Source organism: Gobio gobio (genome assembly GCF_949357685.1).
Source record: "Gobio gobio genome assembly, chromosome: 3".
Taxonomy (NCBI): Eukaryota; Metazoa; Chordata; class Actinopteri; order Cypriniformes; family Gobionidae; genus Gobio; species Gobio gobio.
The window spans coordinates 62,050,293-62,075,190 of record NC_137099.1 but is presented as its reverse complement, the minus strand read 5'-3'; the positions used below and the strand labels follow the sequence as shown (position 1 = coordinate 62,075,190).

General features: G+C 44.8%; 2 protein-coding genes across 2 annotated transcripts in view; one reads left to right on the top strand and one right to left on the bottom strand.

The window, feature by feature from the left end:
• The window catches only part of LOC307124221 (uncharacterized protein), a gene marked incomplete at its 3' end in the record, with an annotated part of 717,433 nt that overhangs the window by 308,722 nt on the left and 383,813 nt on the right, over window positions 1–24,898 (top strand). The gene's annotated exons all lie outside the window — the stretch shown is intronic.
• Window positions 1–24,898, bottom strand: part of LOC307124223 (B-cell receptor CD22-like) — a gene marked incomplete at both ends in the record, with an annotated part of 61,249 nt that overhangs the window by 1,485 nt on the left and 34,866 nt on the right. The window lies entirely within an intron of this gene.

Sequence of the window (24,898 nt, the reverse complement as noted above, 5' to 3'; positions counted from 1 at the left end):
ATCAAACTTATTGTGACAATGATTATAAAACATTTTTTGTGCAACAAATTATTGATGAAAATCATTATAAACATGCTGAAATGTTCTACAGCATCTTGTGTTCTCTTTCATAGGTTCACTCGACGCTGCGTCACTTTAATGACGTAATGGGACGCCCTCTGGGTGTGCCGATTGTCTGAAGCCCTTATAGAATCACGGCAATTGATTGGCTGATGGCGCGCACGTCGCCCCACTTGACGTAGTCACCTATATTAGCGCTCGCGCGCCATCTGCTCCTCAGATTTCTCTGCCTTCACGAAGCGGCCATTTCATGCCCTTCGGTTTTCGATTTTTCTGGCCCAAAATTCTAGGATTTCAGTCGATATCTACCTCAGCACTTCAGCGACCATGGATTGTGGAACTTTGTTCTCCTTGTGGTGAAGTGCTATGGAATTCCGACGTTGCCCACCGCCGTGCACTCGCTTCATCGCGATCGACGATCCCCACAGTAAGTGTGTTAAATGTCTGGGATTTCGTCATGCACGCGACGCAGTTCAGGGGTTCTCTAATTGTAAATACTGCAATAACCTCCATCTCAAAACCCTCCGCTCGAGGCTCGCGGTTTTGAGAAGGAGTCATCCGTTTTTCCCCGTCGCGCTCCCGAGGCCGCGCAGGCCTCTTTTGGATCCGCGACCTGGGGTTCGGATGTAGAGCTCAAGGATGTGGAGTGCGAGCAGACGGGCCTCGCCCTTTCTCTCCCTCTCTCCCCCGAGCACGTGCGCGGGACTCCGCCTGTGGAATACTCGCATGATTATCTCTGTCCCAGCCCGGAGACACGCGATGCGGTTTCCTTCGGTCTGGAGGATGTAATTTTCACTGCAGCATCCGACTCCGAGGATTTCGGTGCTGCAAATACTGACGACGCTCTCCCGCCAAGCGGCCAGGAAGCGCGGCCATCAGCAGCATATGACGAGCTCGTGGATGTACTTGCGCGCGCTACACAGAAGCTTGCCATCGAGTGGCCGGATGAACCCCGCAAAGCTCAATCTTCTCGTTTGGATGAGAGATTCCTCAGCGGCCCTAATTCTAGGCCTCCGCGGAGGAAGCTACCATTCTTCAGTGATCTACACAGTGAGATTTCCAGATCCTGGAAGCAGCCGTTCTCAGCCTGCCTAACTAACGCGGCAGCCGCTGATTTCAACCAACCTCGTGGGTTTTGAGGAACAGGGCTATTCCGCCATTCCCGCGGTTGAGGACACGCTGGCCACTCACCTCGCGCCCTCTTCAGCTCCCTCGTGGAAGTCCCGCCCCCTTCTTCCCAATAAGCCGTGTAGGACCACTTCTGCCCTGATTGGCAAATCCTACATGGCGCCTGGTCAGGCTGGCATGGCCCTTCATACTATGGCCATTCTCCAGGCCTATCAGGCGGATGTGCTTAAGGAAATGGACGAGGGCACCGGTTTGACACCGGAAGCAGTGAAGGAGCTTCGCAAAGCCACGGATTTGGCGTTACGGGCTACTAAACACACAGCTCGCGTTGTAGGACGCTCTATGGCGGGCGCGGTGGCGGCGGAGCGCCACCTATGGCTCAATCTCACTGAGATTTGCGATAAGGAAAAAGTTTTCCTTATGGACCCTGCGATTTCTCAGTCCGGATTGTTTGGGGAGGCAGTTAATACTGTGGTTGAGAAGTTCAGATCTGCAAAATCCCAGTCTGCCGCTCTTAAGCAGTTCATGCCGAGGAGAGCGAGGGACGCTCCTTCCCCCTCCCCCTCTCAGTCCAGAGATCGCCCCTCTTTCAGAAGAGAGTTTACCACCAGGAGGAGCGACCAGAGTTATCCTCCACCCACCACGGTCTGGGGAGCTCGCGGTCGTCCATTTCCCCGTCAACGTCCTCACAGACGCATCGACCCAAAGCAGCCCAGCAAACCTTCTGCTTCGGCCACTTCGAGTCGCTCCTGACCCTCTGGTCAGAAAAAGGGGAGCTGCAGTTCACGACCGGGGCTGGGTCAGACCGCGCAAGCGTTTCTGCCCGCCCCCCACCAGCTCTCCCTATCCAGCTCTGTAATTTCCGCCGCCCAGCGCGCTTCGGAATACGGAACCGACTCTATCCTCGCCTTTTCCGGCGCTGAAGGAAGGAGACGCTCTTTGCTTTCTCCCCTCACGTCTGATTGGCTCACCATCCGCCGCTCGTCCAGACGGAGACACATCCGGTCTTCTCCGGGAACCAGAGCGGCCCAGCCTTCCACTGCCTAAACCGCGCCAGGACGCCACGTGCTCTCCTCTGCGGATGGCCACACCCCCCTCAGAGGTCCAGCTCGACACCCTATCTCAGGTATGTCCACCGCACCTCATCATACCTCCCACTTTGTCAAATTTCTTCCACAAGTGGAAGCTTTTGCCAGGGATATCATCCTGGGTCCTCCGCACGATTCAGTCGGGCTACACACTTCAGTTCTGTCGCAACCCTCCTCGCTTCGACGGGGTCGCTCAAACGGTAGTAAACAGCGCCTCTCAGGCTTCTGTGCTACAACAAGGGCTCTCTTCTCTCCTCCTAAAGGGGGCAATAGAGGAAGTTCCGGCAACAGAGGAGAAATGTGGCTTCTTTAGCCGTTATTTCCTAGTTCCGAAGAAAGACAGCGGTCTGCGTCCCATTCTGGACCTCCGCCGCCTGAACTTCACCCTCTACAAAGGGAAGTTCAAGATACTAACGCTAAAGACTATCTTGTCTCAGATACGTGCGGAGGACTGGTTTGTCACTATAGACCTGAGAGATGCTTACTTCCATATTCAGGTCGTCAGACGACACAGGAAGTTTCTCAGGTTCGCCTTCAAAGGGAAGGCTTATCAATACAAAGTCCTTCCCTTCGGCCTTGCCCTGGCACCAAGGACGTTCACAAAGTGTATGGATGCTGCTCTGGCCCCGCTGAGGCTCCAGGGCATCCGTATTCTCAATTACCTGGACAACTGGCTCATTCTGGCCCACTCCAGAGAGTTAGCCTATCATCACAGAGATGTCGTTCTTCGACACGTTCAATCTCTTGGCTTGAGAGTGAACACCGACAAGAGCGTTCTTACTCCGGCTCAGCAGACCACCTTCTTAGGTGTTCGTCTGGATTCCGTTCTGATGCAGGCCCGTTTGGCCCCTGCTCGGATTTCCAGTATCACAACATGTTTGGTCCACTTCAGGCTAGGCCATCATGTTTCTGTGGGTACGTGTCGCAGGCTCCTGGGTCTCATGGCCGCAGCTTCCCCGGTGCTTCCCCTGGGACTGCTCCATATGAGGCCCTTCCTCTGGTGGATGAAACGCTCTGGGGCTCAATCAACAGGATCGGCCCTTCGCCTATTGAAGGTGTCACGCGGCTGCTTTCGTGCCCTATCAATGTGGCGAGACCCTCTCTTTCTTCAGAAAGGGGTCAAGATGGGGGCTGTTTTCCGTCGCCAAATGGTTACGACGGACGCCTCTCTTACCGGCTGGGGTGCGGTATTCGAGGGCAGACCAGCTATGGGGATCTGGTAGGGGGAAGTTGTCTCCTGGCACATAAATTGCCTGGAGTTGAGAGCGGTATCCCTGGCCCTTCAACATTTTCTCCCCTCACTCAGGGGGCATCATGTCATTGTCAGGACCGACAACATGGCAGTGGTGTCTCACGTAAATCGCCAGGGAGGATCACGGTCACTGGATCACTGGACAGGCATGCGCGTCGACTGGACTGCGCTCTTTTGGAGGATATTTGTGTGGCGGCAGGTTGGTCCTCTCCGCACACTTTTGTGAGATTCTATAGTTTGGATCTCGACATGGCTCCGGGTTCGCATGTCCTGTCTGCTTAACCTAGTCATGCAGGTTATCTGGTGTTCTTTGAGCCAGATACGGCAGCGCTTTAGCTTGGCGTGTTTGGTATATCGTTCCCATTACATCATTAAAGTGCGTACGCTGCCAAGCTCCTTGCGCTGCCGACAGGCCTTCCTTTTCGGCAGAGAAATCTGAGGAGCAGATGGCGCGCGCACGCTAATATAGGTGACTACGTCAAGTGGGGCGACGTGCGCGCCATCAGCCAATCAATTGGCGTGATTCTATAAGGGCTTCTGACAATCGGCACACCCAGAGGGCGTCCCATTACGTCATTAAAGTGACGCAGCATCTCGTTCCCTACTCAGAGAACATAGGTTACGCAAGTAACCTGACACGTTTTATATTGAACTCACACATGACGTTTAGAGTCACAGCATCAGAGTATTTCTTTCCATGTTCATTGATGGTCTTGCACTTGTATTCTCCACTGTCATCAGAGCTGATCTTTGAGATGCTGTAGATTCTTCCAGATCTTACAAGTGTTCCTCCTTTAAACCAACTGAAGTTCAGAGCAGGAGGGTTTGAATCACTGCTGCAGTTCAGAGTCACTGAATCTCCCTCCACTATTACACCAGATGGAGTGATGGACACTGAGACGCTCTTGGGTGGGTCTAAAAACAGTCATCAAACTTATTGTGACAATGATTATAAAACATTTTTTGTGCAACAAATTATTGATGGAAATCATTATAAACATGCTGAAATGTTCTACAGCATCTTGTGTTTTATATTGAACTCACACATGACGTTTAGAGTCACAGCATCAGAGTATTTCTCTCCATGTTCATTGATGGTCTTGCACTTGTATTCTCCACTGTCAACAGAGCTGATCTTTGAGATGCTGTAGATTCTTCCAGATCCTACAATCGTTCCTCCTTTAAACCAGCTGAAGTTCAGAGCAGGAGGGTTTGAATCACTGCTGCAGTTCAGAGTCACTGAATCTCCCTCCACTATTACACCAGATGGACTGATGGACACTGAGACTCTCTTTGGAGGGTCTAATAACAATCACCAAACTTTTTATTACAAGGGTTATAAAAAAATGTTGTGCTACAAAGTATTGATGAAAATCATTATAAACATGCTTAAATGTTCTACAGCATCTTGTGTTTTATAATGAACTCACACATGACGTTTAGAGTCACAGCATCAGAGTATTTCTCTCCATGTTCATTGATGGTCTTGCACTTGTATTCTCCACTGTCATTAGAGCTGATCTTTGAGATGCTGTAGATTTTTCCAGATCCTACAATCGTTCCTCCTTTAAACCAGCTGAAGTTCAGAGCAGGAGGGTTTGAATCACTGCTGCAGTTCAGAGTCACTGAATCTCCCTCCACTTTTACACCAGATGGACTGATGGACACTGAGACGATCTTTGGAGGGTCTAATCACAAACAAACAAATAAAACATGAATAAAATCAATGTTGACATCACACAATTGGTTGAGACTTATGAATCCCAGCTTTAGGAATAATTATTTCAGCAAATGGACTGATGGAGATCACAGGATTCACTGGAGGATCTGCAGATGTCAGGTAAAAGTATTTATCAGTGGTGGCTGGTGGAAAGTTTTCTAGGTAGGTTTTGTGTTTTGTGGATCATTGTGATACTGAGTATGATCACTAGAGGGCAGTAAAACCTAGAGATGATGAAGAAGTTGAGTTGTTGAGCTGCTGATGTCCTGTTTTACTGATGTTTCCTACATTAAAGACAGACGTTTGAATTTAGCTTTAGTTTTCGTCCTTTTTTAACAAGTATAGAAATTAAACTGTTATATATATTTATTGTGAATTAACACAAAATTATTAATTTACATATGCCTGATGTGGCCGCCTGATCTAAATGAATGCTTTCCCCTTTGTTGTGATGTCACAAGCCAACATCATTTCCTGTTCTGTCTCTTCTTGATACGTGATACATGCAGGCCCGTATTAAGAACATGCAGAGCCCTAGGGCTATAACAAAACCAAGGACCTCCATAGTAGCCGATCTTGGTGCCATAACGTTTTCTATCACAGAAATAATTCGTATTTTTAAAAAACAAAATCTTCTAAGCACAGAGGCTCATTGATGCACGTGGGGAGCAAAGACTGGCCCGTGTGGTCCGATCAAACAGATGAGCTACTGGAGCTCAAATTGCTCAAGAAGTTAATCCTGGAGGCTGGAGGAATATTTAACACATTATAAAGTAAAATATCTAACTTTCGCCAGACCACCTTCCCATCTTATGAAGAAAGTGTAACGCCTCTTGCAGGAATTAACAGCGCTCAGTGTTCATATGGGGACCACCAGCAGGTTTTAAAGTAACACTAAAGCAGTGTTAGAGTTAATAAGATACTTAAGTGATTCATTGAGTAATTGCGTTGAAGACACCTGATGATAATGAGCAGAATCACTGAAGGAAAGAAAAACACAAGAAATCAAGCTCTAGCGCAAGTTCTGCCAGGCAGATTCAATGTTACGTCACTCATTACATCCAGACCTAATCCAGAATCATGTTCTAATTCTCAGAGTATAAAAGAACGGTACTGACACACTGTCACAGATGCTGACGCCAAGAACATAGAACACGGTTAGATGGTGTTCTATCAAGCTGTGAGCGGGAGTCAAGCCCAATGGTTTAGAATCCTCCAACTGCAGATGCTAAGAACTGTGGTTCCCCAACTCATCTATGCATAGGACATTCATCGGATTGGTGCTGCTACGAACGCAGCTCAATGTGTGGAGTCAGCATCCTCTATCAAGGGCTGTGTACATGGTCATCCTCAGCATTATAGTACAAGCAAGATCTGACTCAAAATAACTTAAACGCTCAGCAACTTCAAGTAATAATTTTTATGAAAATACTGTCAATGGTATGTTTTCTCCTTTATTACTACTCATCGATCCTGTTTTGTTAGTCTCTATAAGCCTTTCATGAATTTATCTGTGGCCTAATGTGGTCTCTGTCCAGGTGGCCTATCGTAGCCTTCATCTATATGTGGCCATTGTCTCCATGTGGCCTACTGTGGCGTCGTTTGCATGGTGTTCGTCTCTGTAAAAGAGAATATCTCTAAGCACATCCCTGCACCCCTAATCATTCTGCAATTTTATACTCCATAACGGGTCTCCCATATCAAGAAGGTGGCTTAAAACTCACCTAGCGATAGACCTACAGAACTGCAGACCATTCAGTATACCCGACATTCATTCAGGGTTATGTGCTGCTACAACAGCAACTGAACGCAGGATTTTATGATGGTCAAGATGGTCTTCAGCATTCTAATCCAGTAGAATGCTCAAACCTTCAGGTAATACTAAGATTACATATGTGTCTTAACAAGCATCAGGTAAGTTACAGTTTATCATTTAACTCTTAATACTTAAATCTTATGTGGTATGTATACTATCCACACAAACTTCCGTTCATGGTGGCAGTTCATATATCTATTAAGATTATGCTCACTTTTCCATGTGGTCTATCAAGGTCAACTCATGCACCTACGCTGTCTTCTCCTCACTACCGGCTTACTGAGGCAGTATACACGGCTAACGTGGCAGTCCATATAGCCTACGCTGCTTTCGCAGTAGCATAACAATTCCTTCTGTTTACTGATTTAACACCTATGTCAATATCCATATCTATTGTATGTTCAATGTCCATATTCTAAGTAATTCTCATGCAAATACTGGTGGTGGTGTCACGGCGCCATGTTCTCAGATTATTACTCATCCCGTTCGTCAGTCTCTATAGCTCTTACTCTTCGTCAGTGGCCTAACGTGGCCTTCGTCTCCAGGTGGCCTAACGTGGCCATCGTCTCCAGGTGGCCTAACGTGGCCTTCGTCTCCAGGTGGCCTAATGTGGTCTTCGTCTCCAGGTGGCCTAACGTGGCCTTCGTATCCAGGTGGCCTAACGTGGCTTTCGTATACTGGTGGCCTTCGTATCCAGGTGGCCTATCGTGGCTTTCGTCTCCAGGTGGCCTAACGTGGCTTTTGTCTCCAGGTGGTCTTTGTCTCCAGGTGGCCTTTGTCTCCAGGTGGCCTTCATCTCCAAGTAGCCTTCGTCTCCAGGTGGCCTAAACGTGGCCTTCGTCTCCAGGTGGCCTTCGTCTCCATGCAGCCGATCAAGGCTAGTCTGTGGCCTTTCGCAGTTACATTTTACGTTTATATTAGGGATGCACCGAATCCAGGGTTCGGGTTCTGATTAGGCCGAATATTGGGCTTTTTGACTGGGTTCGGTTTCTGCCGAACCTCAGAATTTTTTTCCACCGAACCCGAACACTAGGCTTGCACTATGCGCGCCCCGCTGGTCGAACGTAATGTTCGTAATGGTCGAACGCTGTTGAAAGTGAAAATGGAACTCATGAACAGAAAACGTGGCAGTATACTTTAAGTCAAAAGAAGGCGATTCAAGTTGAGCTACGCGTTCAATTTGCAATGCCGATTTGTCTCGTAATGACAAGGACCCTAAACAACAGCCGCTGTTATAACATTTGCATATGAAACATCCGAGAGAATACGAGTTGTGCATGAAGGAATCTACAGACAGAGGCCAAAATGTATTTTATTTTACCTTGCAAACAGCCTATAGATCTATAGATCAGATAAAATATAAATCAAATTAATAAAATATATAGGCCTACACTAAATATTTTTCACTTAAATAATTACCAAATTAAGATGACAAAACGAAAATACACTGAATCCGTAAGCTTTGAAGAACCGGAATTAGATAAATAGGTAGATAATATACTATATATCTTTACATATACTATTCTCTTAAAACCATCATTTCGTTATTTTTACTAACCCAAATAATGATTCATCCGCTAGGTTGCACATGAGGGGGAAAAAATAGGTTCCTTCCACTTAAGAGTTGAGCTCTTTTTATTTTAATAGGCTATATCTCTTTACATAAATACTATTTTCTACTTTAAAAAAAAATAACTTCGTTATTTTACTAACCCAGTGTTTTGTATGTGAATGCTGTTTCACGTGAATATTACCACAGGAGTGAAGCACAAAGCTTTGTTTAGCCTAGAAAGGAAATAATAGAACTTTTTCATTCTGCTTTGTGATCTGGATATGGTCAATCGATTTTCCGTGAATTTGAACAATAGGCCTAGTTCATTTTATCCCAATGGACATGGACATCTCGTTTCTTTTCCCAAATCTTCACTCACGTCGCACCCATGTTCGCAGGGGATTATAAACCTTTCTTCCTTTCGTTTGCTTATAATTAAGTCTATTATAACTATTCACATCCTTTACTGTGGGAAAGTATAAAAAACACTGTAAGACGAATACCCTTTTTACTTCAAATTTTATTTAACAAAGTTTGTTCTTGTTATTAAACTTGGTAAGGCGCGTCAAGTTTGGTTTATTTGAATAGCGCATTTCACACACGCCGGTGATTTTAGTTTCGTTTTCTCTGGCAGTGAATAATCAAACATTGCCTAAATGTCTTGACCCTGTGGAAAATAAAATCCACTCTTCAGACCTTTTACAACAAGTGTTGCTTTGCAACATCAGTAGAACATATGAAGACGAAGATATTCAAGAAGGTGTCTATTCAGTGTCCCATTCCTCTCAAAGCGCAGAGCGGTATATGACGCATCTTTGCGGGGAAATAGTATGAATCAAATATTTTTCTAACTAATATTTAATTTTCATATATTCTTGAGGTTACCATTATTTACTGAAAATTGTTTTTGTTTTATAGGCTGTAGTGTGTTGTTTCACTGACAGAAGTGCTAAAATAAACACGCATGCTTATGGATGTTTCAGCCCCAAATGATTTCAAAATGTAGGCTATATATCTGGCATAGACTACAGTATTTAAAATAGCATATATGTTATAATAGTTACATTCTCAATTTAATTTACAGAGCAATCCCTGCTAAGTTTTTAGTTTAACTGTTACTATAGAAGAGGATTAGTGTGTGTCGCACACAACAGACTCGCAACGGGGGCGTGGCATCACGATGGTGGCGCTCCATCTTGATGTCGGCACAACCCTAGCGTGCGCCTCCTGCGCTCTCCGTTGGGTTGTTCTTTGAAACGACAGAGGACGACTCGGGGAAATTTTTCTATAAACCATCATGAAATAGCATTGAGAAGAACATACACGACAATGTTTACTTTAGTAAACTTGACCAAAACAGTTAATGGCATCCCTACACTGCTGTGGACGTTGTTAACTTCATTAATGTGTTTACTGTGATAATGGACTGCGGATGGGAGTAGGATTCGGTATTCGGTTTCGGATTCGGCCGAATCTTAACCAGTGGATTCGGTATTCGGCCGAACCCCAAAAATCTGGATTCGGTGCATCCCTAGTTTATATGCCTTCTGAGAAAACTACAATAAAATTCAACCCGCCACAGTGGCTAGTGGAATCCGTGTATCATTCGTTCAGTCGATTTTTGATTTAATATTGAAAGTTGAAAAATGAGAAAACAGCTCAGTAGCTGCAATAAACGTGTTAAGAATCCGTACAGCTGTAGCAGCGCAGGACTCTTATTCTGCTGCGCGGAACTGAGAAAGAACTGATGACGGAACAGTTTGATCTTCGGCTGACCAATCAGCAAAAAGGGGCGTATAATTCCCGCCTACGTCTATAAATTAATTTTCCACCTCTAAATAAAACAGGATGCGCTGCGTGCGCCTCGGTCTCCTTGAACATCTGGCGCACACCACAAACATGAAACAAAATAGCCTACAGCGAACGAGTCTACTTTTAAAAGTCAACATTTCGATTATTTGATGTTAAATGCATTATTTAGTCACTTTGGAATAAATCACAGCATGTTTCATGATAATAAAAAACGTGATGGAAAATACGGTATGATATAGCAAATTCTGGCACTTTGCTGGTCTAAAGCCACTGGTCTACACAGAATAAATTCCTGTCTAGGCTCTGCCCCGGGACGTGTTGTGTCGAGCCATTCGTTAGTCTGGTGGTTTAATGAGAAAGAGATGAAATGCAAGTTGCGATATACGCGTCAAGAAGATGCATTTGCTCGCATTTGCCCATCAATTTTTTTCAAAATTTGTAAAATAATCTTATGCAACTCGTGTCGTAGGCCAAATTCCAAGTATTCTGAAGGTAGGCTATAGCTTCTATAGGGTTTGCTGATGAGAAACAAACCAAAATGGCAAGTGAAAATCTTGTGTTGCAGTCCTGTGTGTGTGCAGCAGCTCGCTCAGCGCACAAGCGCATTCTTTGAGATATCAATTATAATAAATGTTAATAAAACATTTTTTTTTAACATCTCTGTTGTTCTCTGGTTGTCAGTTAGTCAGAATGACAGTTCTTGCGTGAAAGTTATAGGCCATAGGCTATGTCAATGCATGATTCTTTCCTTTTTGTAGGCCTAAAATATTTAATTTAAAACTAATTAATGTATATCTTAATCTATTTATTTTTATTAGTGTTTAAAATAGCCTATTTAATTTACAACTAATTAATTCATATCTTAATTTATTTATTTTTACTGGGCAACCAGGGTAGGCTATGACAGCCGTCATATAGGCCTATCCTGCCATGCCCAGCTAATGCGAAGTGTAGGACTATGTGAATTTATATCTACACAGAAGAAAGCCCTGTAAGCCTATAGGCTCTAACCTGGTACGGGTTGTGTCGAGCCATTCGTTAGTCTGGTTGTTTGAAGAATAAAATATTAAATGTAGCTGCAATAAACGTGTTAAGAATCCGTACAGCTGTAGCAGCGCAGGACTTTTATTCTGCTGTGCTGAACTGAGGAAGAACTGATGACGGAAATCGAAGAAATCGAATATTCAAGCCGTTTATTCATTTTTTTTACTTTACCACGCAAGAACTGTCATTCTGACTAACTGACAACCAGAGAACAACAGAGATGTTAAAAAAAAATGTTTTATTAACATTTATTATAATTGATATCTCAAAAATGCGCTTGTGCGCTGAGCGAGCTGCTGCACACACACAGGACTGCAACACAAGATTTTCACTTGCCATTTTGGTTTGTTTCTCATCAGCAAACCCTATAGAAGCTATAGCCTACCTTCAGAATACTTGGAATTTGGCCTACGACACGAGTTGCATAAGATTATTTTACAAATTTTGAAAAACATTGATGGGCAAATGCGAGCAAACGTCTCGGTTACGTATGTAACCCTCGTTCCCTTTCGTTCAGTCACTCCGACATACGTCAGTGACTGACGAATGGGGGTTTCGCCCAGAAGCCAATTACCTTCGAGGTGTTTAATAGCATGTGGAATTTGCATGCATAACTCCGCCCCACCGCGTGGGTATATAAGGAAGTACGCTGGCAACATCGCATTATGTATCTGCTGCGGAGCCAAGATCTGAACTCCGCGTTCCAGCAGCACAGCTGACGTGGCTGAGGAACGTACGTCTCCGTTCCCTCCTCAGGGAACGAGGGTTACATACGTAACCGAGACGTTCCCTTTCGTTCAGTCACTCCGACGTACGTCAGTGACTGACGAATGGGGGTTCCAATATAACCGCGCCACTCAGCTGTCGTCCAGTGCCCTGCGTAAGTGTGAGATCCCGCCACTTAAGGCCGTAGGACTCCCACTTATCACAGGATTACCAAGGTACACTGGGAAGCATATCCCAGTGAGGGAATGCCAAGATGCCTACCCGTGGGGAGGACTTAGAGAGTACACATATGACCCACTGTGGGCTGCATATGGGAAACTCTAGGGTACCAGCCGAAGGTGGATTTTTAACCCTAGGGGTGGTAGGGACTTGCCAAGGGAAAGACACCTGCTCACTGAGGAGGCTTACGGTGGAAATACTCGTGTGGGGGTCGCCGAAGGGAACCATGCACACGGGGCACCTGGCCGGACATGAGGGTCTGGGCTCGAAAGGTTAGACTGAACTGATGTCGGCGTCGACAGTGCTGGAGGAGCTCAGGGCTCTCGGGGAGCTCACCTGAGGAGAATATCGCACGTATCCAGTCCGTGGAGTGGAGTGGCGAGCAAGCGAAGACACCTAGAGCCTGGTCCATTACCGGCCCCTCGGGGGGGCGAGTACATAGTCGGACACTGGCTCCACTCGGAGATTGTAGAATCTGGCGAATGTGTTGGGTGTCGTCCGCCTGCAGCTCTGCAGATGTCTGTTAGCGAGGCGCCATGCGCTAGAGCCCAAGAGGAGGCCACACTCCGGGTGGAGTGTGCCCTCACACCAAGGGGACATGGTCGACCTTGCTGCTGGTAAGCCAAAACAATGGTGTCCACTATCCAGTGAGACAACCTCTGCTTTGAGAGAGCTCTTCCCTTCCGCTCTCCACCATAACAGACAAAGAGCTGGTCTGAGGTCCTGAAACATTGCGTCATGTCTACGTAAGCGCGGAGAGCGCGTACTGGACAGAGCAATGCCAAGGCTGGGTCTGCCTCCTCCAAAGGCAGCGCTTGCAGGTTCACTACCTGATCTCTGAAGGGAGAGGTAGGAACCTTGGGCACATATCCAGGCCGGGGTCTCAAGGTCACGTGAGAGTTAGCCGGCCCGAATTCTAGGCACGCTTCGTCAACCGAAAAAGCCTGCAGGTCCCGACCCTCTTGAGAGAGGCCAATGCGGTCAGCAGAGCCGTTTTCATCGACAGAAACTTAATATCGGCCGACCGCAAAGGCTCAAAGGGAGGCCTCTGCAGAGCACTTAGGACTACTGAGAGGTCCCAAGAGGGAACGAGAGGAGAGCGAGGAGGATTCAGTCTCCTCGCCCCCCTCAGGAACCTGATGATCAGGTCGTGCTGACTTACCTTTTTGTCTCCCAAGAGGTCGTGATGGGCAGATATTGCAGCCACATACACTTTCAGGGTGGAGGGAGACAGCCTTCACTCCAGCCCCTCTTGGAGAAACTCAAGCACGGACCCGATCGGGCAATTCCAGGGGTCTTCTTGGCGGGAAGAGCACCAGGTGACGAAGAGGTTCCACTTCAACGCATAGAGGTGTCGTGTAGACTCTGCCCTAGCGGAAGTGATGGTGGCGGCCACCGTAGGTGGCAGGCCACTCAAACCTGCCGCGTCCCGTCTAGAAGCCACACGTGGAGCTTCCAGAGCGCTGGACGCGGGTGCCATAGGGTGCCCCGTCTCTGAGAGAGGAGGTCCGGTCTCAGAGGGATAGGCCAGGGAGGGGCTGTCGCAAGGAGTAGCAGTTCTGAGAACCAGGTCTGGCTGTGCCAATACGGGGCGACCAACATGACCTGCTCCTTGTCCTCCCTGATCTTGCACAGTACTCGTGCGAGAAGGCTCACTGGGGGAAACGCATTTAAGCGTAGGCCCTGGGGCCAGCTGTGCGCCAGTGAATCCGTGCCGAGCGTGCCCTCGGTCAGGGAATAGAACAGGCTGCAGTTGGAAAGAGTCGTGGGAGGCAAACAGATCTACCTGTGCGTCGCCGAACTGTTCCCAAATCAGCTGGACCGTCTGGGGATGGAGTCTCCATTCTCCAGGAAGTGGCTGGATCCGTGAGAGCTTGTCGGCTGCACGGTTCAGGTCTCCCGGGATGTGGATAGCACGAAGGGACCTCAGGTGCTTCTGACTCCATAAAACGACATGGTGGGCGAGTTGAGACATACGGCGGGAGCGTAGACCGCCCTGGTGGTTGATGTACGCTACAGTGGCCGTGTTGTCTGTCCGGACAAGTACGTGTTGACCCCTCAGCAACGCTCGGAAGCGGTGCAGGGCGAACCGTACTGCCAGCAACTCGAGGCAATTGACATGCAGAAGGCGCTGGGGTCCTGTCCCAGCACATGGCACCCCAGCCCGTGGAGGAGGCATCCGTTGATACAACAACATGCCTGGAAACTCGTTCTAAGGACACGCCGGTCCGTAGAAAACTGAGGTTCGACCACGGAGTGAGTGTCTGTAAGCAGGCCCGGGTTATTTGGACCCGGAGCATGCCAGACCGCCATGCCCATCTCGGGACTCGATCGCGATGCCAGTGCTGAAGTGGTCTCATATGTAGCAATCCGAGCGGCGTCACCGCGGCTGCAGATGCCATATGCCCCAGGAGCCTCTGAAAGTGTTTCAGTGGAACCACACTCTTGCTCTCGATTTGACGGAGGCAAGTCAGCAGAGACTGTGTAGGTAACGGTTCAAGATGCGCAGGTCCAGGATTGGCCTCAACCCACCGGTCTTTTTGGGTACAATGAAGTAGGGGCTGTAAAACCCGGACTTTATCTCGGCTGGAGGGACAGGTTCGATCGCACCATTCGCCAGTAGGGTGGCAACCTCCGCTCGCATGACAGGGGCATTGGCCCCGACCATAGTAAAGCGGACTCCCCGGAAACAGGGAGGAACCTGCGCGAACTGAATCGCGTAGCCGCGTCTGACTGTCTTCGCGACCCAGCGGGACAGCCCTGGAATCTGAAGCCAGGCTCCCAGGAACTGCACCAGCGGGGTCATTCGGACTACAGACGTACCCGGTATGGGGCAGCGATGCAGCGTTACCGACCCGGACAAGGGAGGCTGTTGGGCGTCCCGGTGTGGGGGTGTGGTTAACGGCTGCGTCCTGACAGAGGAGACCAGGGAAGGACGCACGTTCCACTGGGGTCTGCTCTGCCAGGAGGCTGGCGACAGAGTGGGATGCGAGTGGCGGGACCCGTGGGTGGCGCGCACTGACATCACCGATCTCTGGGGGCTCAGGGATGGGAGTGTTAATTCTTTCTTTGACCAAGTTAGGGTGCTGCTGACCCGGGGGCCAGCAGCTGAACAAAGGATTCTCCCCCGGCCCTCCACCGGGGGAAGGAGTGGTCCTGCTACCATCTCCTGGAAAGAATTTCCCATCCCTGAGCCGTCCGTCTCAGGAGCGCCACTTGGCCTGGCGTTTAGCGGGGCGGCCTGAGGGTACTGGGACGCCTTCCTACGGCTTCCTCCGCGACCCGGCCCGGGTGAAGGCTGCTGCTTGGACCGGGTGGGAGCGGCGGGAGCCTTTGGAGGGCGTCCTCGGCGGCGAGCAGGCTGAGGCGACTGTGCCGGCGGCTGGGTGGAAGCAGCAGCTGGCTGCCGGGGCAGTATATGCTTTATAGCCTCAGTCTGCTTCTGGGCGGTTGAAAACTGTTGGGTGAAGTTTTCAACCGTTCCGCCGAAGAGGCCAGCCTGGGACATGGGGGCATCGAGGAAACGTGTCCGCTCGGTGTCCCGCATATCGGCCAGGTTTAGCCACAAATGTCGCTCCTGGACCACATTTGTGGACATCACTTGACCCAGGGAGCGTGCGGTCACCTTCGTCGCCCGGAGAGCGAGGTCGGTGGCGGCACGCAGCTCATTTAAGAGCCCCGGATCAACTCCACCCTTGTGCATGTCCCTGAGGATCCTGGCCTGGTAGACCTGAAGGATCGCCATGGCATGCAAAGAGGCGGCAGCCTGCCCCGCAGCTCTGTGCGATTTCGCGACCAAGGTTGATGTGAATCGACAGGCTTTGGAGGGGTGCTTAGGATCGCCTCGCCAGGTCGAAGCGCTCTGAGGACACAGTTGCATCACAACAGAACGTTCAACCTGGGGGACCCCAGTGTACCCTTTGGCCGCAGCCCCATCAAGGGTGGAGAAGGCGGAGGAGACTGCAGACCGGTCACGGGAAGACAACAGGGACCTCCAGGACCGGGCAATCTCCTCATGCAGCCCAGGAAAGAAAGGTATTGGGGGCGGGGACTGACGTGAGGGAGCCGGAGCTGGCCCCGCGATTTCAGTCTGCACACTCACGGGTTGCAGAACGCTAGAGGGGGGTGTGGCCCGAGGCATGAGCGTCGGGGCTTTGTTCCACACCGTAACCCTCAGGTCACCCTGACCACCAGCCGAAGTACCGGCCACGGGGGGCACGGTAGATCGGGGTGTGGTTGAGGGGACTCTCACTTCATTACGAAGATCCTTGAGTCTCGACCGCAGAACCGCGATGGTCATGTTCCCGCAGTGGGAATTACATTCAAACTGTAATGCCTCACATTATTATCAAAATAAAAGACAGACAGCCAAACATTTAAAAATATTCTGCTTTATTTAATTGGTCTTTTGTACAATGGTCAATGAAAACCCTAATTTGACTAATAATAAAATGCAGATTTTACTACAATGCAACGTTCGCGTGTTTCTCTCTCAACATGACCCGGCGTGTGAATTAGGCTACACTCTGTGCGATTTCTCTGGCAAATAGGCTACGGTCAATTATAAAATATGCTGTATTATTACAAACTGCATAGGATGCATTATAGGCTATACATTGTGTTAAATATCCTCACCCACATTAACTTTGTCACTGCCTAATTATATGGGGGTCATTGGACATTTATTTACTCAATATGAAATAAACTCAAAGTATAACTGCTGCGTATTTCCTGAACATGTCCCCGCCTGACTGGTGTGTTTATCTGCAGTTTATTACGTTTATTTAACCCATCGCAATTTAGTGGAACTGTGTGAAATAGGGTACCTACAAAATTATGTTATGCTTATTACTTTCTTTTTTTTCGGAACACACACACACAGACACAAAAAAATGTCCTGCTCGCATTTGCCCCTTTTTTTTAAAAAGCAGATATCTCGTAACTTAATCGATATATGCAACTCGTGCCATAGGCTAGGCCTATATATTCCAAGCGCTCTGAAGGTATACTGGGTTTGAGAAACAAACTGAAATGGCAAGATATTACAGGCTTTAATGAAAATCTTGTGTGCAGCAGTAGCCTACACAAGCACCCTTTCGAGGTATCAATTATAATCCATTTTAATAAAACAGGCATAAATCATAAAATAAAAGAGTATGTCTTTTAATATCTGTTTTTCTCCGGTTGTCTGGTTGCAACGCATTATTCTTTCTTTTTTGTATTAGTGTTTAAAATATTTATTTTTAATTATTTATTTAACCAAGGTAGGCTATGACAGCCGTCATATATCCTGCCAGCTGATGCAAAGAGGTGAATTTATATCTACACAGAAGAAAACCCTGCCTCGATACGGGTTGTGTCGAACCATTCGTTACACTCAAAAAAATATTTTGGTCTAAATATACGTTTTATGTATTTGAATTACATTACAATTTTCCATCCATTTGGACTACATAGTTTTAACATAAACAAACAAATAAACTTAATGTGATTCATATTTGTCAGTCAAACGTAAATGAAATAAATGGACTTAACGCGTTTATTGCAGCTACATTTCATATTTTTCTCATTAAACAACCAGACTAACGAATGGCTCGACACAACCCGTCCCGGGGCAGAGCCTTGACAGGGCTTTCATCTGTGTAGACCAGCGGTTTTAGTCCAGGAAAGTGCAAGGGGTCCGCAAAATAATTTGCTATATCCTACCATATTTTCCGTACTGTAAAGTCACATTTTTTTTATCATGAAACATGCCGTGATTTATTCCAAAGTGACTTATATAATGCATTTAACGTCAAATAATTGAAATGTTGACTTTTTAAAGTAGGCGCGTCCAGTATTTGCTGTAGCCTATTTTAGTTCATGTTTCTGTTGTGCGTCAGAAGATGTTGAGACAGAGACGCGCTAAAGCAGCGCATCCTGTTTTCTTTATTTTTCAAAGGCATGACATTTTGCAGCAATTTTAAATGTACACAAATAAAATAGATATTTTACTGTTTCGAATGAGGAAAACATTAAGTGATGGCGCCAGCGACTAGCAAGATCACATAACATATAAAAAGTTTGGTTTAATTTAATTTGTCTGTTGTACAATATTAAAGCTGTGCAAGTCAGTATGCCTACTTGCTATTCCAAACTCTCTGCATGTGAAGATGCCGATTTAGCCGTATGGAACTGGACTGGACTGAAATACGAAGCCTTCTTTACATAAATAGTATAATAGCATCCAAATGTTACTTTGCAAATATGGAAACTTTGGACCGAATGAAAGATGTACGAGCGACGAGCCCAACGTCGATATGTTTCAATTCAAATAAATTAATTTAGGCTTGGTGTTTAAACTAAAATGTTGTTTGTAATAAATGGCATAATATAGACTATTTTATATAGGCTAGGTTTCATATTTTTATTATATGGCTACTTATATTTTTCATTCTTGTTGTTTTCTGAATACCATTAATTTAAGGATTTGTCATACAGTGATGGGAAGTAAAATAGCCTACACATACATAGCGTACGTGTTAATAGTGTTTATAATGTTAATGTTGTATTCTATTTACCTGTATTTTTCTGAATGTAGCCTATCCTATGTGTCTCTCACAACATGACCTGGCGTGTGAATTACACTCGGTGCGACTTTTCAGGCAAAAACGATGAATTGTAAAAATGTGCTTTATTATTACAAAATGTATACGATACGTTGTAGGCTGTGTTAATTATCCCCACCCACATTAACTTTGGGCTTAATCACTGTAATGTCCTGTTCGCATTTGCTCTTCTTATTTAGGCCTATTTATTCTTTAAAGCGGATGCAAATATAGCCTATCAGAACATAATCCATATCCAATTTAACTCGTGCTATATATTCCAAGCGCTCTGAACGTATACTGGTTTGAGAAATGGCAAGTTATTACAGGCTTTAATGAAAATCTTTTGGGATCAATTTTAATAAAACATAAAACATAAAAAAAGGAGAGTATGTATTTGAATATCTCTGTTCTCCGGTTTTTCTAATTCCAGCACATTAATCTTTTCTTTTTGCATTAGTGATATATATATATATATATATATATATATATATATATATATATATATATATATATATATATATATATATATATATATATATATATATATATATATATATAATATTGACAATATTTACTTAACCAAGGTAGGCTATGACAGCCGTCATATAACTAACCTACTGCCAGCTGATGCAAAGAGGTGAATAATATCTAAACAGAAGAAAGCCCTGTCTAGGCTCTGCCCCACCCTGGGACAGGTTGTGTCGAGCCATTCGTTAGTCTGGTTGTTTGATGAGAAAAATATGAAATGTAGTTGCAATAAACACGTTAAGAATCCGTACAGCTGTAGCAGCGCATGGCTTTTATTCTGCTGTGCGGAACTGAGGAAGAACTGATGACGGAATAGTTTGATCTTCGGCTGACCAATCAGCAGAAAGGGGCGTATAATTCCCGCTCACGTCTATAAATCGAATATTCAAACTGTTTATAAATGTTTCTACCTCTGAACGAAAAACGAAAAATCAAGCAGAAATCTCGTTTTTTGAAGATACACTGATTTAGTGGGAGTGAATGCATTACAATTATTATATTGTGTGTGCTTCAGGGAGGGCAGCGCCCTCTATTGGCCATTTTGTATTATTTGCATATATTTATATACATTATTTATATGCCTTTTCATTGACAAAGCACTGCATTTGTAAAAGTGATCTTTCCTGTTTCCTTCTCAGCTTTAGAAATCTGTTGTGTTTTTAAGACACATGATCTAAATCTGTAGTTTGTTCTTCCAGATTTTAGTGATACAAGAGCTCCCACGAAACTGACTGATCATTTATTAGAGTTATGTAGTCTTAAACTCTGCTAGCTCTGGGTATAAACAGAAGCATTGACTAGAGTGACCGTGTCAGAGCCGTAATGCACCACAGCAGACGGGTTACACACTACAGCCTCACGTGCGATCCATGTCTCTGGGAATAACCGACGTAAACTAGTGTTTTTCTGCCACTTTATGCTTTTTATGCTGCTTGCTTATTGGCTGTCTGACATTGACGAGATTAACCCCTTAGGTATTGAAATTCGGTATCGAACAACAAGACATTTTACAATACTCAATGGTATCGAGGCAATTCGGTCGTGCCTAAAAAGTATCAAACATGATACTCAGCTCTAATTAACAATACATATTACAAAATGAACTTAGATTTATGAACAATGTGCAGATGATCATTAACTCACACATGACGTTTAGAGTCACAGCATCAGAGTATTTCGGTCCATGTTCATAGATGGTCTTGCACTTGTATTCTCCACTGTTATCAGAGCTGATCTTTGAGATGCTGTAGATTCTTCCAGATCTTACAATCGTTCCTCCTTTAAACCAGCTGAAGTTCAGAGCAGGAGGGTTTGAATCACTGCTGCAGCTCAGAGTCACTGAATCTCCCTCCACTATTACACCAGATGGACTGATGGACACTGAGACGTTTTTTGGTGGATCTGAAACAAACAAACAAATAAAACATTAACAAATTCAATGTTGACATCACACACTTGGTTGAGACTTATGAATCACAGATTTAGGAATAATTATTTCAGCAAATGGACTAATGGAGATCACAGGATTCAATGGAGGATCTGCAGATGTAAAACAGGGCTCTCAAGTTTTGAACTGAGTTCAGAGTGCGATTTTGGCGACGGCAGCAGGGGTTTGAGTGGGGACAAGGTTCTGATCTGAAAAATTTGTATAAATACCCAGCCAGCACAGTCATGTGGGGCCCATATGGGCGTCACCTGGGCTGTCTAACTGGGGCCCAGCCAGTTTTGTCCTCAGTTTCCATGTAGGCCCCACATGGGCTAGCCCAGATGAACTGAACACTGCTCAGTGTGCACACTACAGGCTGTTAAATGTAACTGAATCAGTGTTGGAGTTAATGAGATAATTAAGTGATTAATAGAGTAAAGACTGAATATTACTGAAAACTCCTGATGATAACAAGCAGAATCACTGAAGGACAGAGAAACACAACAGACTTCAGACACAACTTCACAAAAGCATTATCAGCTTCCCTTTTTACCTATTAGATTGACTTTCTGTCATCTTAGTTCTTATTGATAATTAACAGAGGTTTAGATATTGAAGTTGTATTGAAAACAAGAGTTGGTTTGATGTCACCATCGTGGTGATCAGTGTTTTCTTTAGTTGGCCCGTTTGACGACTTTTTAATGTTAGTGATTCTCTGGCCGCTGTGACTGAGTTTGCGATGACAAGAAAAACAAGACAAAACGCAATCAGATGCTGTCGGCTGCTTGATGATAAGAATATAATCATTGTGAAGAAGCTTAATTCACTGATCTCATGAGTTTAGCAAGAGCTATAGGATACTATTATCCGATATATTTGTTTTATTGTGATTCTAGAAAAAAGAAGCCAGTATGGTTTTAATCAAAAGAGCTGAAGAAGTTTTAAATCAGATTGAACATTAAGCACTTTGAACTCCTGCGAGATTAACTCACACACAGACATCAAGAATCAGTCTATGAGTCTCAACCATGGTGACATGCTTCATGCCGCAATGCATTATGAGAGCCATGGATAGGGTTGGGTATCGTTTGGTTTTTTTTCGATTCCGGTGCCAAACCGATACTTTTAAAACGGTTCCGGTGCCTAAACGGTGCCTGAACCGATACTAAAAAAAAAAAAAAAAGGCCGCAAAACAAGGTGGATGACAATAAATGGCTTTTTATTTATTAATTTTTTATTTAAATTGAACCATTTATTAAAAGTTTAATGTATACTTAAATGTATGAATATAAATAAATACAAAACACAATTTACTTATTTACAAATTATAATTTACTTATTTACAAATTCACAGTAAAACCTAAGCCACCTAACCCAACTACAACAAGCCCAATATAACTCTAAATAACAGTTACAGTAATAACAGCATTAGGCCTAGTCTGTATTCTTGGTCTGTTACTAACCAGCTTCGAGCTTCAGCTTTATTTTGAAATATGATCATATTCTCTGGCTAAATATTTTAGAACGCATCTTCTTAATGTTTCCATGACACACAGCAGCCGCAATAGCGCTGACAGCTCAGCTGTATCGGGTTTATTTCGTTTTTTCTTTTTATTCAAAATATTCACAAACTTCTTAACTGTGTCACAAACTATCTGATGTTCAAATGTGTGAGTGAATGTGTGTTAGTTTATCTATAAAGCGCAATGGGCGACGCCATGTTAGTTTGCGCCTCAGAATCGGATCTGTCGGATTTACAACACTTGAGTGCATTCTCGTCTTACGAAATACATTGAAAGTAAGTGACCAGTGAACTGGAAGAAGAATAGAGTAAACAACATAGTTATATAATGTGCATGTATCTGATGTGAATAAAACATCCCACTGAGCAAAGTTATGTCCAAAAGACGTCTTTTCAATGTCTTTGCCGTACGTTGAAAAGACGTCCACTGAGGAGCCAGAATGAAAGTTTTTATGATGTCTGTTTTTGACGTGTTCTGCACATCCGATATAGACATTCATGGAACCTCAAGGTTAAAAACTAGTTCAAATGTGCTCATTGTGGACATATTTTCCATTTGTAATTGCAAAGCAACTCACAGACAGTGTGTGTTTGTCCAGAAATCAGGAAAATAAAAGAAACTTAGCTCACACCTTTAGACACTTTAGACAACTTAGCATCTGTAATTCACACATCTTTGGATCGTGAGAGAATCGTGGGATTCAATCCAGGATCTTCTTGCTGTGAGGAGACAGTGTTTCCCACTGAGACACTGGTGCTGCCCTTAATCACAGACATAAGACACACTTTGACTATTTCTGTCAGACGTCTATAGAACCTCTTACTGAGAATTAACAGAGCTTTAGATGTTGATATTTATGTTTCATTTGAAGTCACCATTGTGGTGGGAAGCGTTTGCTTTAGTTGGGCTCTTGGTCCCTGTTCTTGAGTTAGCTTTTCTTTGGATGTTATAAGTATGTGTGTGTGAAACACAATACTTATGGCTGAGAAAGCAAAGATAAAGTGACTTCAGGTGTTGTCGCCTCCTTGTTGATGACTAAATCATCAGAAGTCTAGAATCTGATGTGCAAACGAGCTGACAACACCTGAAGTCACATTAGCTTTGCTTTCTCAGCCACAACTATTGTGTTTTACACACACAGTTACAGCAGCCAAAGAAAAGCTAACTCAAGTACAGGGACCAAGAGCCCAACTAAAGCAAACGCTTCCCACCACAATGGTGACTTCAAATGAAACAAACATCAACATCTAAACCTCTGTTAATTCTCAGTAAGAGCTTCTGTAGACGTCTGACTGAAATAGTCAAAGTGTGTCTTATGTCTGTGATTAAGGGCAGCACCAGTGTCTCAGTGGGAAACACTGTCTCCTCACAGCAAGAAGATCCTGGATTGAATCCCACGATTCTCTCACGATCCAAAGATGTGTGAATTACAGATGATACGTTTTCTAAAGTGTCTAAAGGTGTGAGCTAAGTTTCTTTTATTTTCATGATTTCTGGACAAACACACACTGTCTGTGAGTTGCTTTGCAATTACAAATGGGAAATATGTCCACAATGAGCACATTTGAACTAGTTTTTAACCTTGAGGTTCCATGAACGTCTATATCGGATGTGCAGAACAAGTCAAAAACAGACATCATAAAAACTTTCATTCTGGCTCCTCAGTGGACGTCTTTTCAACGTACGCCTTTGCTCAGTGGGATGTAACGTTAGTCAAATTATAACCGTCTGAAAGGATTGTCATTGCCGCTTTCATAGACATCAGTGTGTGTTTTTTGCTAGTAGCCTACTTATGAGCATTTAAATGTCTGAAACCTGAAATAAACATGATGTCGTTGAAAACACTGAATAGTTGTCATGAGTTGTGATGTGACGAGCGCTGAGCGTCTGTCTCTGGCTCGGTGCAGCCAAAGCACACAAAGCTACTATAATCAATGACTCTCAGGAGATCAGCAATAAAGCCACTGTATGATGATAACGCCTGTATCATCAACAACAAACCAACATCATACACTTTCTCTTGCTGTTTTCATTATAACAAACATATACAGCAACCAGAATTGGTTCTTTTTTTATATGAAACAGTCAACTAAAGCAAATACTGATCACCATAATGGTAACTTTATTATTTTCAATACAACTTCAATATCTAAACCTCTGTTAATTATCAATAAGAACTAAGATGAAAGAAAGTCAATCTAATAGGTAAAAAGGGAAGCTGATAATGCTTTTGTGAAGTTGTGTCTGAAGTCTGTTGTGTTTCTCTGTCCTTCAGTGATTCTGCTTGTTATCATCAGGAGTCTTCAGTAATATTCACTCATTACTCTATTAATCACTTAATTATCTCATTAACTCTGATTCAGTTACATTTAACAGCCTGTAGTGTGCACACTGAGCAGTGTTCAGTTCATCTG